Source organism: Pituophis catenifer, unplaced genomic scaffold (genome assembly GCF_029215685.1).
Source record: "Pituophis catenifer annectens isolate HBS135680 unplaced genomic scaffold, rPitCat1.0.hap2 SCAF_2, whole genome shotgun sequence".
In the NCBI taxonomy this organism is placed as follows: domain Eukaryota; kingdom Metazoa; phylum Chordata; class Lepidosauria; order Squamata; family Colubridae; genus Pituophis; species Pituophis catenifer.
In genome coordinates, this window is record NW_027256882.1 from 27,186,419 (window position 1) to 27,201,857 (window position 15,439).

General features: G+C 45.6%; 1 pseudogene; it reads right to left on the reverse strand.

Annotated features, from left to right (window-relative positions):
• LOC139310030 (zinc finger protein 850-like) overlaps positions 1 to 10,638 on the reverse strand; it is a 70,166-nt pseudogene extending 59,528 nt beyond the window's left edge.
• Between the last annotated feature and the right edge of the window lie 4,801 nt (positions 10,639 to 15,439).

The following is a 15,439-nucleotide window of genomic DNA, read 5'->3' on the forward strand; positions in this document are numbered from 1 at the left end:
TTTATTCCTCATCTATTTTTTAAAAAAAACAATATTACCCTTCATCCTCATCTCTAATCTTAATCAAATTCAATTTTCCCTTCTATTCTATATTATACCCCTTCCCATTGTCATCTATTTTTATATCCATTCTCACATTGGTTAATTATGTAATACAGTTGTTTAATACAAATTCAACATTTTAATATAAATCAATTAGTTATATAACTATCTTTTTTGTATGTTAATCAATATGAACATGAATATTCCAATTATTTCCATGCAATCCAATTCCTTACAAATCAATTAATTTACCAATACTAATAAACCAAATAATTTCCTCCATATATTCCTCCAAACCACAACCATTTCTGCTTTCAACACAATATACAATTAATAGTATCTCAATTATTACAATTCCCTAAACAGAGCTTTTTTGTGTGAGTGTTTTAAAATCTTGCCCTAAAATCTTGCCCTAAATTTCCCATTGTTTGCAGTTTTGCACCTACCTTTTTTGGTGAGGAAAAAGAAAAAGAAATCTCTCTGCCTCATTTTGTCAGGTTGCAGAAAAGACCCTTCTTTAGTTTCAATTTCGCTTTTGCAGCTAGCTCTTTGAAGCCCCGCGGCAAGAATTTAAAATTTTTTTTCCCTCTAGCCACCAGCTGGGACTCTGGAGGCAGCAATAGATGGGGAGTGGGCGGGGTAAGCGAACGGCGACCGGGCGATCCAACAGAGGCAGAGGGCGAGGGTGAGTGAAGGCGTGGGGGGGGCGAGAGAGGGCTTTGGCGACCCCTGTGAAATGGCCGTTCGACCCCCAAAGGGGTCGCGACCCCCAGGTTGAGAACCACTGTCCTAGACACAGAACTGCGACAACACCAAGCCTGTGACTTACAGATAGTCTTCGTCTTACGACCAGCCATTTAGCAACCATTCAAAAAACAACTTATGACCCAGATTTGAACTTCTGAGGACTGGGGGCGGAGGGGCTGCACCCAGGGTCACATGACATTTTGGGTGCTTGTCAACCAGCCTGCAGTTGTGGCCTTTCATAGCATCCTGCAGTCACATGACCATGATTTACATTTTTGCCAGAAACTCATGCTTATATCCCTAGTGAACAATGGGTTTGCTTAGTGATTGTAGCATTCACTTAACAACTGCCGTGTTTGAATGAAATTGAATCAACTGGGTAGGGAATCTATGAGTCAGCAGAAAAAGGGGTATGCAGAAGTAAACTCAAGTGCCCCACTGACCACTCAGTAACAGTAACAAAGTTGGAAGGGACCTTGGAGGTCATCTAGTCCAACCCCCTGCTTACGCAGGAGATCTATACTAGGGATTTGAACCACCGAACTGCCGACCTTTCTAATCGACAAGCTCAGTGTCTTAGCCACTGAGCCACCTAGTCAAGCTGTTTGTTTTACAATTGTTGCATGCGCTTAACAACTGCCACCAAATAGGTTGTAGAATTGGGCACATTGTGTGGTGACCCATTAATGGCCATCATGACTTAGGACTGTAATTGCAGGCTAAATTACAGTTGTAAATCAAGGATTACCTGCATTTCCAACGTTAGTTTAATCCTGGTCGTTGAAAAGCTACCCAGGTGTTAAGATCTTAACAGTGTATCTGGAAAGGAACTAAGCTAATACAGACAGTCTTCCACTTACAAGTTCATTTACTGACTGTTCAAAGTTAGGATGACACTGAAAAAAGTGACTTATGACCATTTTTCACACTTACAACCATGGTAGCATCCCTATGAACAGTGATCAAAATCCAGATGCTTGGCAACTGGTTCATACTTATGACCATTGCTGTGTCCCAAGGTCAGGTGAACCCCTTTTTGCAACCATTTGAAAAGCAAAATCAATGGGGAAGCCAGATTCACTTAACAACCATATTACTAAATTATCAACTGCAATGATTCACAGTGGCAAGGAAGGTCATAAGATGGGGTATAACTCACTTAACAAACGTCTCACCTAACAATGCAACTTTTGGGCTCAATTGTGGTCGTAAGTCAAGGACTACCTGAAATTTTGACTGGTGGAAAAAGAATGTGTTTTCCCGCAGCAAGAGTCTCTTCTGACACACCTGACAAGGTTTGGGGATTGTGCATTTGCACATAAACCAAGGATTGTTGTGCAGCAAAACAACTCAATTTGTCAGTTGGAAAGCTGACAGCCTGGGTTTGAAACCCGAGCACCACATGACAGGTTGAGCTCCTGTTACTTGCTCCAGCTCCTGTCCATATTTTGAAGAGTTCAAAAGTTTGCAAATGCGAGTAGATAAATAGGTACCACTTTGGTGGGAAGGTAGTATTCCATGCACAAAAGCATATAGTCATATTGGCCACAAGGCCACAGAAGCATCTTCAGACAACGTTGGCTCCCTTGGCTAAAAAACAGAGATGAGCATCATCCCCCAGAGTCACAAATGACTGAACAGAGGAAACCTTTATCTTTAGTAAAGTGCAATACAGGTAGTACTCAACTATATAATTACCACTACTTCTCTGTGTTGCCTATTCTAAGTTATCGTAAATTTAGGCACTACTTTCTCCCACTGTTAACAAAATATCAATCATAGTTGTGGGAAACTTGAAAATAACTTTCACAATTGATTATACTGTTAAAACAGACAAAGCAATTCTAAAGACTAAAGAAGAAAAAAGAAAACTAACTCTGTATTCTTTTTTTTAAAAACGTGATACGCTCTCCCCACCCCGACTCCCAAATCAGGTAATGGAAAAGAGAAGGTAACCCTGGGAGGAAATAACAATTTGAAAAGTTTGTATGTATCTGTGGTTAGTTCCAAATGTTGAAGGTGAACATGGTTCCTGTGGTATGCAATTTTTCCTCTGGAATACCCATGAACAGGAAATTTTAGCTTTAGCCATTAATTCCTATACATTATCTTGTAGTCCTTTTTTGATGAAATGTTGATGACACACTCTTGGAAAATAAGTAATGAGGATCAATGCTAATCTTTTGAGTCACCTATTTATAACATTAAAAAAACCATTAAAATTAAAAAAACAAAAGTTGGGATATTTCGTACTTGTGATGCGACATCCAGAAAAATACGGCACACTTCATTTAATCCTCCAGGGAAGGACTGAAGGCAAATTATGTCCAGGCAGAAGAAGAACATCATGGCTTCAAAATCTAAGGGACTGGTTTGGACAAAATTCAGCAGCACTTTTTCATGCGGCTATTGATAAAAATAGGATCGCCAACATGATCGCCAACGGCTTATGACGGATATGGCACAAGAAGAAGAAGATTTATATCATATCAAATGTTTCAAAAACTTCCCGTCCTTGTAATGGTAGTGAGAGAAGTTTGAAGCCATTTTTAAAAATGTATCTCTCCTTTCTGCAAGTCAGACAAGAAGAAAGAGCTGGAAAATGCCAGAATCAGTAAAGTTCTGAAAAGGAAACAATAATAAGGAATAATAAATAATACTAGAATATGATATACTGGTAGACTAGATTCTGTAACCATTAGGTTCCTGTAATACATATATGCCTTTGTATTTGTATCATACATATTATTCCTTTCTATTTGTATCTCCTGTTACAAACAGATTGTTATTAGGCCTCTGTAATGTATCTGGTAGTTGTCAAACATATGTCCCTGCCATTTGACCTGAACTCATATCAATCTATCTAAAAGCATGGTACGTATCTCAGTTGAAACTACAGCCATCAACAAAGGGATAATTTACACCTCAGCCCTAATTTATGTTTGATATGGATAAACTCCTGCTTTCCAGAGCCAGGGGGCCAAAGTGGCCAATTGAGTAAACAAAGAAATGCTCAAGGATGACTAATTGGGAAGTTTCTATTCCCCCTTGCAGGGCAACAAGGAATACACAAACCTAAATTAGGAGGCCAGAATTCGGTACTAAGCTGACGTCTCTGAGGGTATAAAAGGACGGTATACCTTTCCCAAGGTGTGGCTATTTCTTCGCATGCATTATATCTGTATGTTCTGAATATAGTTCCACCCAGTATTTTGTTTTTGGCCATAAATAAAACCTGCTTTTTTGCAAGCCTCGTCTTGAGTCTCTCTCTTTGGCATTCTGGTGACTCAAGTGTGTTTTGGGACCTTACATTTCATTATTACCATAGTAAAAATAAAAAAAGGGGAGACCTTATGGATAAGGAAGTGCACCCCTCATAATAATTTAATTTTAAAAAAAACCTTGAAATCTGTCTAGTGATACTTGAAAAATCCCACAAAGAGTGGCTGTACTAGTGTACAATTGAAATTGGAAATTTAAGTTTACATTTTAATTTTTATTTTATTTTACTTCAAATTTATATACCTCCCTTCTCCCTGGGGACTCAGGGCGGTGTACAGCCAGATAAAAACACATAATACAAACATTAAGAACAGATTAAAAGGAAATTTTAATTTTACATTGAGGAGGGAAGGGAAGCTGAGGAAGACAGATCGGTCGTAGAGATACAGAATGCACAAGAAGAACAATGGTAGTTTGTTAGAAACTACTATATGTGTGGAGACCTTGCAACTGAGAGAAAGTTGACAAAAGATGTTTATGTTACCTTTTTATTATTAAATTTATTGATTAATAAATTTATTCGCTGCCCATCTCACAGTTTGAGGCAAGTCTGAGCATCCTGCCTTACCCAACTGTTCATAGCAATACTGACACTACCCATTTTTTCCTTGTCAAAAGTCTTGTTCTTACACAATGCGTTTTTTAAAATGAAACATTTTCCATTGTACATTTTTCCCCTCATATCACCAACTCAAAAGGGGATGCAACACGTACGTCAGCAATATGATGCTGCTGTCACCCAGCAGCCATCAAAGGGTAACAAGCAGGCATTTCCAAGAAGAGGAGATCACAGCAGGAGTTGCTAATAAACCTGGAGATCTTGTGATGAAAGCCACAATCCCTTTTCTCCTCAACTCAATATTCCTACAGCTCTTCTCCACCAGGTTCATCTGCAAGGCAGAAAAGCTTTTCATTTTAAATGTTACACCGCTTTTTTTCACTGGGCCTCGGGCCTACTCCCCACAAGCCCATCACCTATTTCACAGGTAAATTTTCAAGATCTCACGGAAGCAGCCATCATTTTCAGTGCACCCACAATTCCTTAAGGCTTTCTGCACAGTGTTAAGGTAGCGAAACAGAGCAATTTCTCCCTCTCCTGCATAACAATGACCCAGAAGCAGCCGCTATTTTGCCCCTGAGACAGAAGAGACCTCGGGAGACTCTGTGAGGGACGGAGAGGCCTGGGGAGACCTATGGGAGGCCTTTGGAAGGAAAGCCTGTCTGCAATTAAGCAAAGCAGTCTCGTTTAACAGCTGCTGCAAGGTGTAATCGTAATTGGTAGGCCCCATGACAGAATGGCCTAAGGCCTGCAGGGAGTCAGTGGGAGTGGGAAAAAGCCTGGGGGATACTCTGTGGGAAGGGCTGGGGGGGGAGGGCTTCCCCCAAACTGGAGCAAACCGGTAGCATTTCACCCCTGCCTTAGGGGAACCAAGAGTTGGGAACCAGAGTAATAGGTGTCTTGGGGGGTGGAGGAGGCCTAAGGATGCCTGGAGGGAAGCGGGGAAGCCTGGGCCTGGGCTAAGCCTCCGAGAGTTTTCCCGAACACTGAGGTAGCCAGTGTCCTATTTAGCAACTGGCACATTCATTTTATAGCTGCAGAACAAACAACAAGGGATGGGGTTAGTTAACCAAAGCACTGTTGCCATTGCTAAATGCATCCATAATAGTCAGTTCCCGTTACAGTTGTATCTCGAGGATTACTTGTATGCTGGCTGGGAAATTGTGTGGTTCAAAATCTGGAGTTCACCAACATAGAAGGCTGAAACTCCACATGTCGGAATTCCATAATCAAAATACAAAAAAACACCACCCAAAGGCCTGTTTGCAGAAAGTACTGCTGATAATCAGAAACAGGTAGTTAGCCTTTATCAAATTAATATTTTCTATTTTTCTCTCTCCATCTACACATCTAATCCTGAGATCTCTTGACTAAAAAGAATCAGGCCAGAATTTAAATCATCAATTTCTCATCTATACTCCAAATGGGAGATCAGAAATGAATTTCAAGTTTTCTCTAAACTGTTCAATATTTGCCTCATGCATTTTCTTGTGAGCACTCAGAGATGATTTACACCTAAAGCATTGTTCACAAGATGGACATTGGAAAGGCTTCTCTCCTGTCTGTAAAGGTTAGACGAAATACTGAAATCTTTCCAACAATCCGGACACTCGTACGGCTTCTCTTCTGTGTGAGTCCTCTGGCGTATCACCAGGTTGGAATTTTTACTGAAACTTTTCCCACACTCAGGGCATTTGAAGGGTTTCTCTCCTGTGTGAATCCTCTGGTGTATCACTAGGTGGTCATTCCGACTGAATTTTTTCCCACATTCAGGACATTCAAAGGGTTTCTCCCCTGTGTGAATTCTCTGGTGTTTCACCAGGAGGGAATTTGCAATGAAACTTTCTCCACAATCAGGACATTCAAAGGGTTTCTCTCCTGTGTGAGTCCTCTGGTGGCCAATGAGGTGGGAACTCTGACTGAAACTTTTCCCACACTCAGGACATTCGAAGGGTTTCTCTCCTGTGTGAGTCCTCTGGTGGCCAATGAGGTGGGAACTCTGACTGAAACTTTTCCCACACTCAGGACATTCGAAGGGTTTCTCTCCTGTGTGAGTCCTCTGGTGGCCAATGAGGTGGGAACTCTGACTGAAACTTTTCTCACATTCAGGACATTCAAAGGGTTTCTCTCCTGTGTGAGTCCTCTGGTGGCCAATGAGGTGGGAACTCTGACTGAAACTTTTCCCACACTCAGGACATTCGAAGGGTTTCTCTCCTGTGTGAGTCCTCTGGTGGCCAATGAGGTGGGAACTCTGAAACTTTTCCCACACTCAGGACATTCAAAGGGTTTCTCTTCTGTGTGAACCCTCTGGTGTATCAGCAGGCTGGAATTCACACTGAAACTTTTCCCACACTCAGGACATTCAACGGGTTTCTCTCTTGTGTGAGTCCTCTGGTGTATCACCAGGTGTGAATTTTGACTGAAGCTTTTCCCACATGCAGGACATTCAAAGCGTTTCTCTCCTTTGTGAGTCCTCTGGTGTATCACCAGGTGGGAATTTGCAATGAAACTTTTCCCACAATCTGGACACTTGTATGGCTTCTCCCTGGTGTGAGTCCGCTGATGTATCACAAAGTTGTCATGCTTGCGAAAGCATTTACCACATTGGGAGCAGTTGTACGTCATCTGTCCTATGTGGATCCTTCTATGAATCACAAGGGAGCTATTCTGACCAAAGCTTTTGCCACAATCACAATATTTATATGGCTGATCTCCAGTGTGGATCCTCTTGTGATTTGAACTCTTTACTTTTCCCACAATAAACTTTCTGAAGGAAATGGAAAATATTTTTTTATTTCTGCTTCAATTTGCTTTGCTTTTCAATGTTGCTTCTTATTCTCGGTTGTCCAGTGTTGTTATATTGGCATCTTTGTCTGTAAGATTCAAATGAAAGTGTAAGTTTTATTGTTTATAAAAAGATTACAGAAGATGTGAAAAAAAGTAGTACAGGTAATCCTTGAGGTAAAACAGGCCATTCAACAAATGTTCAAAGTTACTACACCCACACACCCAATGCTAAATACGAATCTGTTTCAAAGTTGAAATTTTGCAGCCCCTCCCCCCAATGGTCCATCGACCAGCTGCAGAGAGGCTGCAGCATACCTACCCCCCTATTTCCCAAACATCTTGCCCGGTCAGTCCTCAGAGGCCCCACATTGGCCTGCTTTGCAAATATCTTTGCTTCCAGGTATTGCTCTCCAACCCCACTCCCCTTCTTCATTCACTTACTTAATTTTTGACGAGCTCAAAAAGTCAACTGAGCTACGTGGCAGAATCAAGAAGAAGATTTACGATCTCTTTTGTTTCCATGGCAATCCTTTCGCCCCACCCAGCATAAATTGGTAGTGATTTACCTTGCCTGGGGAGGAAAGGATTCCCATGGAAGTAAAAAAGATGAGATTTCTTCTTTGCTCAACCAGTGTAAGACTAGCATAAAGCTAGCACTGGTGGCGCTAAGGAGAAATCATGTCCATTTTGCTTCCATTGCAATCCTTTCCAGCCAGCATAAGCTCCTATGATTTCTTCTTAGTTCCACCAGCACTAATTTTATGCTGGCAGCGCTAAAAAGATATCGTAGTGGTTTACCCCGGCTGTGGGGAAGAATGTTGCCATAGAAACAAAAGAGATCAGATTTCTTCTTCATTCTATCAGCGCTAGTTTTACTCTAGTCTTTTGCTGGTAGAGCAAAGAAGAAACCCCAACTCTTATGTTTCCATGCCAGTCCTTTCCCCTCCACAGCCAGGCTAAACCACTATGATATCTTCTTACCGCCAGCAGCATAAAACTAGCACCGGCGGAGCTAAGAAGAAATCATAGTAGTTTAGGCTGGCTGAGGCGAAAGGATTGCCGTGAAAACAAAAGAGATTGGATTTCTTCTTCTTGATTGTGCCACGTGGCCCACCGAGGGAATGGCCTTCTCTACTCTGACTTCCTGAGCTCATCAAAATGTAAGTCAGCAAATGGTGATGGGGTGGAGTATGGAGAAGGCCCACATGCTTTGGGGAAACCAAGCGGCAGGAGGCAGAGCATGGGGTATCCTAGACTGAAAGAGAAGGGTTAAGGGAGACGTGATAGCTCCTCTTCCAATACACTTGAGGATCTGTCACAAAGAAGAGAGGATTGACTTATTCTCTAGGGCACCAGAGGGTAGGACATGAAGTAATGGGTGGAAGCTTGTCAAAGAGAGATCCACCTTAGAAGTAAGGAGAAATTTTCTGATGGTGAGAAGAATTAATCAATGGAATATCTTGCCTCTTGGGAGTTGTGGGTGTTCCATCACTGGAGATTTTCAAAAATGGATTGGACAACCATTTGATGGTATAAGGTCCCCTGCCTTGGGCAGGGAGTTAGACTAGAAGATCTTCAAGGTCCGTTCCAGCCCCATGATTCTATATTCTTAGCAATGTAAAGATGTGGAGACTTCAACTGCCAGAGTTCCCCAGTCAGTATAATTTACACTGATGAAGCATTTTTTGATTTCCTCTTCTGCAAAGCTTACATTTCCCAGGTCCTTCCCAGTCTCCAACTTTTCTTTTTTCCCCTTTCAATTAATAGTTTCAGTAATACAGTTGTACGTAACTTAACCTCTAACCACCTCCCCATATAAGAGTTTTACAGCACCCATTCCCAATGCCAAAACAGAAGTTCAAAAATGTTACCCCCATCTTCAGATTTAAGATTGTGCCCCGGCCGTTTCGAATCTCCGTGGGATCGTTTCACGATTCATCGAAGAAAGAGACGCCGCTTGCAACTCAATAGCCGCGATGCTCTTTTTGTCATTTTGTGTCCCCCCCCAACCCGTGACGCCTCCGCGCCGTCTTTTTATGCCTTTCCCCGCACCGATTGCGGAGCTGTGTGCTATGCTTGAACATGCTATGCTTTCTTTAAAAAGAAATTATTTATTCAAGGATAATTTCCCTTTAACTCCCCCCCCCACTCCCCCTTCCTGGATTTCTTATTCTCTGATCTGATCATTTTCTGAAAGTTTCAAATTTAACTTACTCTTTCTGAACTGTTGAAATTCGCCCAGCAAAATTAAAGAATGGCAACACCAAACTAAAAGGTTTATCCAAAGGAGCTACAGGAAAAGGAATTCAGTAAGAGGACTCTACATTTCTGGATCTACTCTAGCTGCTGAACTTTGTACTTTTAACCCGTTCAGCTTCTTGGAAAGTTTTACCAACCTGATTGTAAAATGATCTCCCAACCAACCCTGCTTCCTCATGCAGAATTCAAGGGCCAGAACAGCTTTTTACAGCACAGATTTAAAGCAACACAAAACAAAAAATGTATTTGCAATCACGATTCCATTTTGGAACAAGGTCTCCTAGGGATTAACTTTAGTTAGCCTTTGTTATAACTGTAAACCCAAAAAAGTGTTCAGAACTGGTTTTGAGAACGTCTGTTTAAACTGGATCCAGGTGCAAAGGACTTTCCAGCAGTATGCATGACAATAAATACAGATGTCGAGCGTCACGCAGCACTCGACACCATGCCCGTGACCGCAGCTGCCCGGGGAGGGGGGTTCTGGTGCAGGCGTGGGTGGCGTGGGGGGTCGTGGGAGGTGTGGGTGGCACAGGGTGATGGTGGTGGGGTACGAGGGGCGACTAGGCGTTGGGGTGCACGGGAGCCTTAGCGGGGATCACGGATGGCGCTGCGGTGCGGAGCGACGATGAACAAACCTGCAGCGGCGCCGCCGGTGAAGGGCGGCTGCGAGTCCGGATGTGATGACGTCATCCGCGCGCGCCCGGCAGCGGGACTTTCAAACCGCACCCAGCTGGTCGGCATTAAGACCATTCTATAAAGGGGCGCCGCCGGCGGTTATGTTAGCCGCGTTTTTGCCATGCATGCATGCATTCCGGCTTCTTAGCTGAGCTGCTGTCTCCTATTAAACTACATTTCGTTACCCCATCTGAGCGGCTGGGTTTATTGGCGTACACAGGCCGGCGGAAAGCCGAAAGGAAAACGCGGCTCACTTTCAGCTCGTCCTCACCGCGGAACCAGCACATCGGACGAGCGTCATGGCGGAGGGGGTTTCCGAGGATGTACCGCTGGAGGAGATTGAGGAGGAGGCTGCGGAGGACACGGTCATTGAGGTGACTGACCCGAGTGTGCAGCCTGTGGTGCGGCCAAAGCTAAGGGACCCCCCAAAAGAGGTAACCACCGAGCCATGGGGAACGGCCAGATTAGAGGACACGCACACCTCTGGGGTCCCGGCCCCTGCTGGACCCGGGACATGGTGGCACAGTTCAGCCCTGACCGGCACGTGGGTACAGCCCCCCCCATATACTGGAGCCCAGTTCCAGGGCTGGAGGGAACGCAAATGGGTCGATGAGGAAGACGGCGATTGGAGTTACTCCACCGGCCCAGGAGCGACCACGATGGATGTACTACGGGACAGGTTTGGGGAGGCTAGTTTCTGTGATGCACCTTCCTGGCAGCCCTGGGCGCCCAGTATAGAGTCAACAGGGGCGTGGCAGGGAACCGGGCCCGACAGCAAGCAGCGTATTGCCAGTCCAAAGTTCAGACTAGAACGAAGGATGAGTCGGGCCAGCGGTGAGCATCTCCCAGCCAATACCAGTTCTGGGTTGTCGTTTGGTGGGGATGGTGCCCGTGTACCACCAAGGTCAGCTGCACGACCCAGTAGGGAAAGAGGGGGTTCGGATGTGGATAGGCAATGACCCCCTGGGGGGGGAGTCAGACCACCACCCCCTCAGCCGCGCCAGATAGACCCGGTACCACACTGGGGCCCCGGATTATGGGCTCCACAGACGAAATGGGGCCTGCCGCCAGTGCAGGCTACCTTTGATGGTACATCAGAGAAGGTAGCACTGTTCCTTAGTCAGGTGATTAGTCATATGGACCTGTACGGCAGATTATATCCCTCACAATGGTCCATGGTAGTAGCTGTGACAGCAGTCCTTACAGGTGAGGCGGCAGATTGGGTCGCCGACCTTCACAGCGAACATGCGCGTGAATTGACAGACCTCAGACTATTCTTAGAGGCGTTACGGGCCCGGTTTGAAGATGAGACCCGAACCCAAGTGATCGAAGGGGAGCTTGTAGGGCTGCGACAACGTGGTCGGCCTGCCAAAGACTACGTTAAAGAGTTCCGCAGTTTAGCCGGGAAGCTCCGCTCCTGGCCGAAACGCCTCCTTATCCACCAGTTCCAGTCTGGGTTGGACTTGGAGATATGTCAAGCATGTGTATACCGTGGCTTAGGGCCCCACCTGTCGGACTGGTACAAAGCGGCTGTCGCCCTGGACGTAGGCCTCCGGGAATTCAGGCCCGGGGGGGTGAGTCAGGTGCAACAAAAACAGGGTCCCAGTGGGCGGCCCAATGAGAAATCCCTCGCCCGACCAACCCCGTTCACCGGTACCGCGACCGGTGAAACAAGCAGGCGCCCGTTCCGCTGCTTCCGGTGCAACCAGGAAGGGCATCGAGCAGCTGAATGTCTCCTACCGCCACCGCGGATGTCCACCCCGAGATCACAAGGACTCAATACCGCATCGACGGAAAGGCCCGTACACTGGGACGGTCCAGAGCGGCAGACCGTGCTTCTCTAGCGGAAATGACACTACAGTCGGGTGTGAGTACTTCGCCTGGGACGGCTCATGTTCCTGACACCACGGTGACAAGTGAGGACAATGACGACGTCCAAGACCCCATGGTAAGTGACCCGATGCGTCCGTTTTTAATACCAGTTGTTCTACGCCATCCAAAGACTAAAAAAGAGTGTCAGCAGATGGCTCTAATTGATTCAGGGTGTACCAGATGCCTAATCCGCCGTGTAGTGGCGGAGGAGTTAGGTCTCCATATTGTCACTTTACGTAATCCCATTAGATTCGAACAGATGGACGGGACTATTCTTGGGGGAAAACCAACTGCCCATATAATGGAACCAGTTATCTTGGGGGTAGGGGAACATCGTGAACTCATCCGTTTCATAGTCGTCCCACATATGGTGGAACCTGTAATCCTTGGACTTGCATGGTTGGATAAATGGGAGCCAACCATTTGGTGGGAAGGGGGTTTTCAGAAATTGCGGTTACCAGTAACAATAGACCCATGTGCAAGAACACAACCAAGGTTGGAGGATACTCAGCTTTACCCCCGGGAGTATGATGATCTTGCTCGAGTGTTTAGCGAGGACGAATGCGATATACTGCCACCACATCGTGAGACGGACTGTGGCATCGAATTGATCCCCGGGGCGATACTACCGAAACCTCGAATGTATTCGATGACACCAAGGGAGTTAGAAGAGTTAAGAAAGTACATCGACAAGAATCTAGCACGAGGTTTCATATGCCCCAGTCGCTTGCATTTGGCTGCCCCGGTGCTTTTTCGGGAAAAGAAGGATGGGGGGCTACGCTCGTGTGTGGACTATCGGGGATTAAATGCTGTTTGTGTCGAGCCGTTATATCCGCTCCCTTTAATAACCGACCTGTTAACAACGTTGTCTACCGGGAAGGTCTTTACCAAATTAGACCTTCGCGAGGCGTATTATCGAGTACGAATCCGCTCCGGTGATGAATGGAAAACCACGTTCAACAGTCCACTAGGAAGCTATCATTTCCTGGTAATGCCATTCGGATTACAGGGGGCCCCAGCTGTTTTTATGCAACTAATCAATGGGATATTGCATGATTTCTTATATCGCGGGGTGTTAGTCTATTTGGATGACATCCTTATTTATTCAGAGTCCCTAGAGGAACACATCCAACTAGTGAGACAAGTACTTACCAGGTTGCTTGAAGCCCGGTTGTTCGTAAAGCTCTCGAAGTGCGAGTTCCACCGCACGGAAATAGACTACCTTGGTTTTAGGATTACGAACACAGGCATACAGATGGATCCGAAAAAGGTGAAGGCAGTATTAGAGTGGCAAGCTCCACGTACCCGGAAGCAATTACAGAGCTTCCTAGAGTTTTTGAACTTTTATCGACGTTTTATCCCTTCGTTTGCTAGGATAGCTTTACCGTTAACAAACCTCTTACGCACAAAAGGAGTGTTGCCATCCGGAGTTAAACCAAAACCGGGGCACCTATTGCCCTGGACCTCCGCATGCCAAAAGGCATTCGAGAACCTCAAAAGCCTGTTTTCCAGGGAGCCTGTTCTGAAACATCCAGACCCGTTACTGCCTTTTATTGTGCAAGCAGATGCCAGCGACGTAGCCATTGGAGCAGTTCTTTTACAGAAAGACAGATTGGGTGATATGAGATCCTGTGCATATACGTCGCGAAAGTTTATGGCATCGGAGCAAAACTGGGCTATTTGGGAAAAGGAAGCATTTGCCGTCAAGTGGGCGTTGCAGACCTGGCGGCATCTATTGGAAGGTGGTAAGCATCCGTTCGAAGTCTGGATGGACCACAAAAATCTAGAAGCCCTCCAGGCGCCCCGGAAACTATCCCCGAAACAGGTGAGATGGGCACAGTTTTTCCAGCGGTTTCATTTCTCATTAAAATATAAACCAGTGGGGAAGATGTTTCTAGCTGATGCTCTGTCTCGGATGCCGCAGTATGGCAATAATAAAATCAGTCCGTTACAGGCTTTAATACCGACGGTGCAAACGGAAACAAGCGCTGTTGGGAATCGGGACAATGATGGATGGCTCTCCCTGTTTCAAACGGCATCAGCATCCGATGTCTGGCTACGTAAGAACCAAGCGATATTAACTCATCGAATGGGGGTGGCATGGTGGGGGAATAGATTATATGTCCCCGCTGCGTTGAGACACCAAGTTCTTAAGCAATGCCATGATGTGAAACCCGCGGGGCATTTTGGATTCCTAAAAACATTGCACCTGGCCAGGCGACAGTTTTGGTGGCCTCGAATGCGGAAAGAAATTGAGGGTTACGTTCAGAAATGTCACGTTTGTGCTCGCTCAAAACCAAGACCTGGGAAACCCTTAGGACTACTCCAGACTGTAGCAGAACCCACTCGGCCTTGGGAAGAGATCTCGATGGATTTCATCGTAGACCTCCCGAACAGTAGGGGCTATACTGTAATCTGGACGGTGCTAGACCTCTTCTCAAAACAAGCACATTTCGTCCCCTGTAAAGGTCTACCATTGGCACGACGATTAGTAAAACTGTTTCTGCACCATATCTACCGCTTACATGGGGTACCCAAGCGGATTATATCCGACAGGGGGGTCCAATTCACGGCTCGGTTTTGGAGGGGGTTCCTTCGCGACATTGGGGCTACTCAAGGGCTAAGTTCTGCTTACCATCCTAGTACCAACGGAGCCGCCGAAAGGGCTAATGCTATGGTGGAGCGCTATTTACGCTCTTATGTGTCATATCGACAGACTGACTGGGTGGATTTGTTACCTTTTGCTGAGGTAGCGTATAACAATTCGGTTCACCGCAGCACGGGGTATACCCCTTTCCAGGTTGTGATGGGGCGGGAATTTACTGCCATCCCAGAGTTGGAACCCCACACTCCAACGGACACAATTCCCCACAACTGGTCCCAGGCTGTACAGAAAACGTGGCCACAGGTGAAAGAAGCTCTGGAGAAGGCATCACGAGAATATAAACAACAAGCAGATAAACACCGGGCTGCCTGTCCGCCTTTCAAAATAGGAGACCAGGTGTACCTCTCCACGAAATACATACGTTTACGACTCCCAAGCCGAAAGCTAGGCCCCAAGTATATAGGTCCTTTCCCTACAGAACAAATCATAAATCCGGTAACAGTCAAACTAAGACTACCACTTTCGTTAGGAAAGATGCACCCAGTGTTTCATTCCAGTTTATTGAAACCAGCTAACGACCCCTGTCATCCCCAAAATCTCCCCGGCCCAAT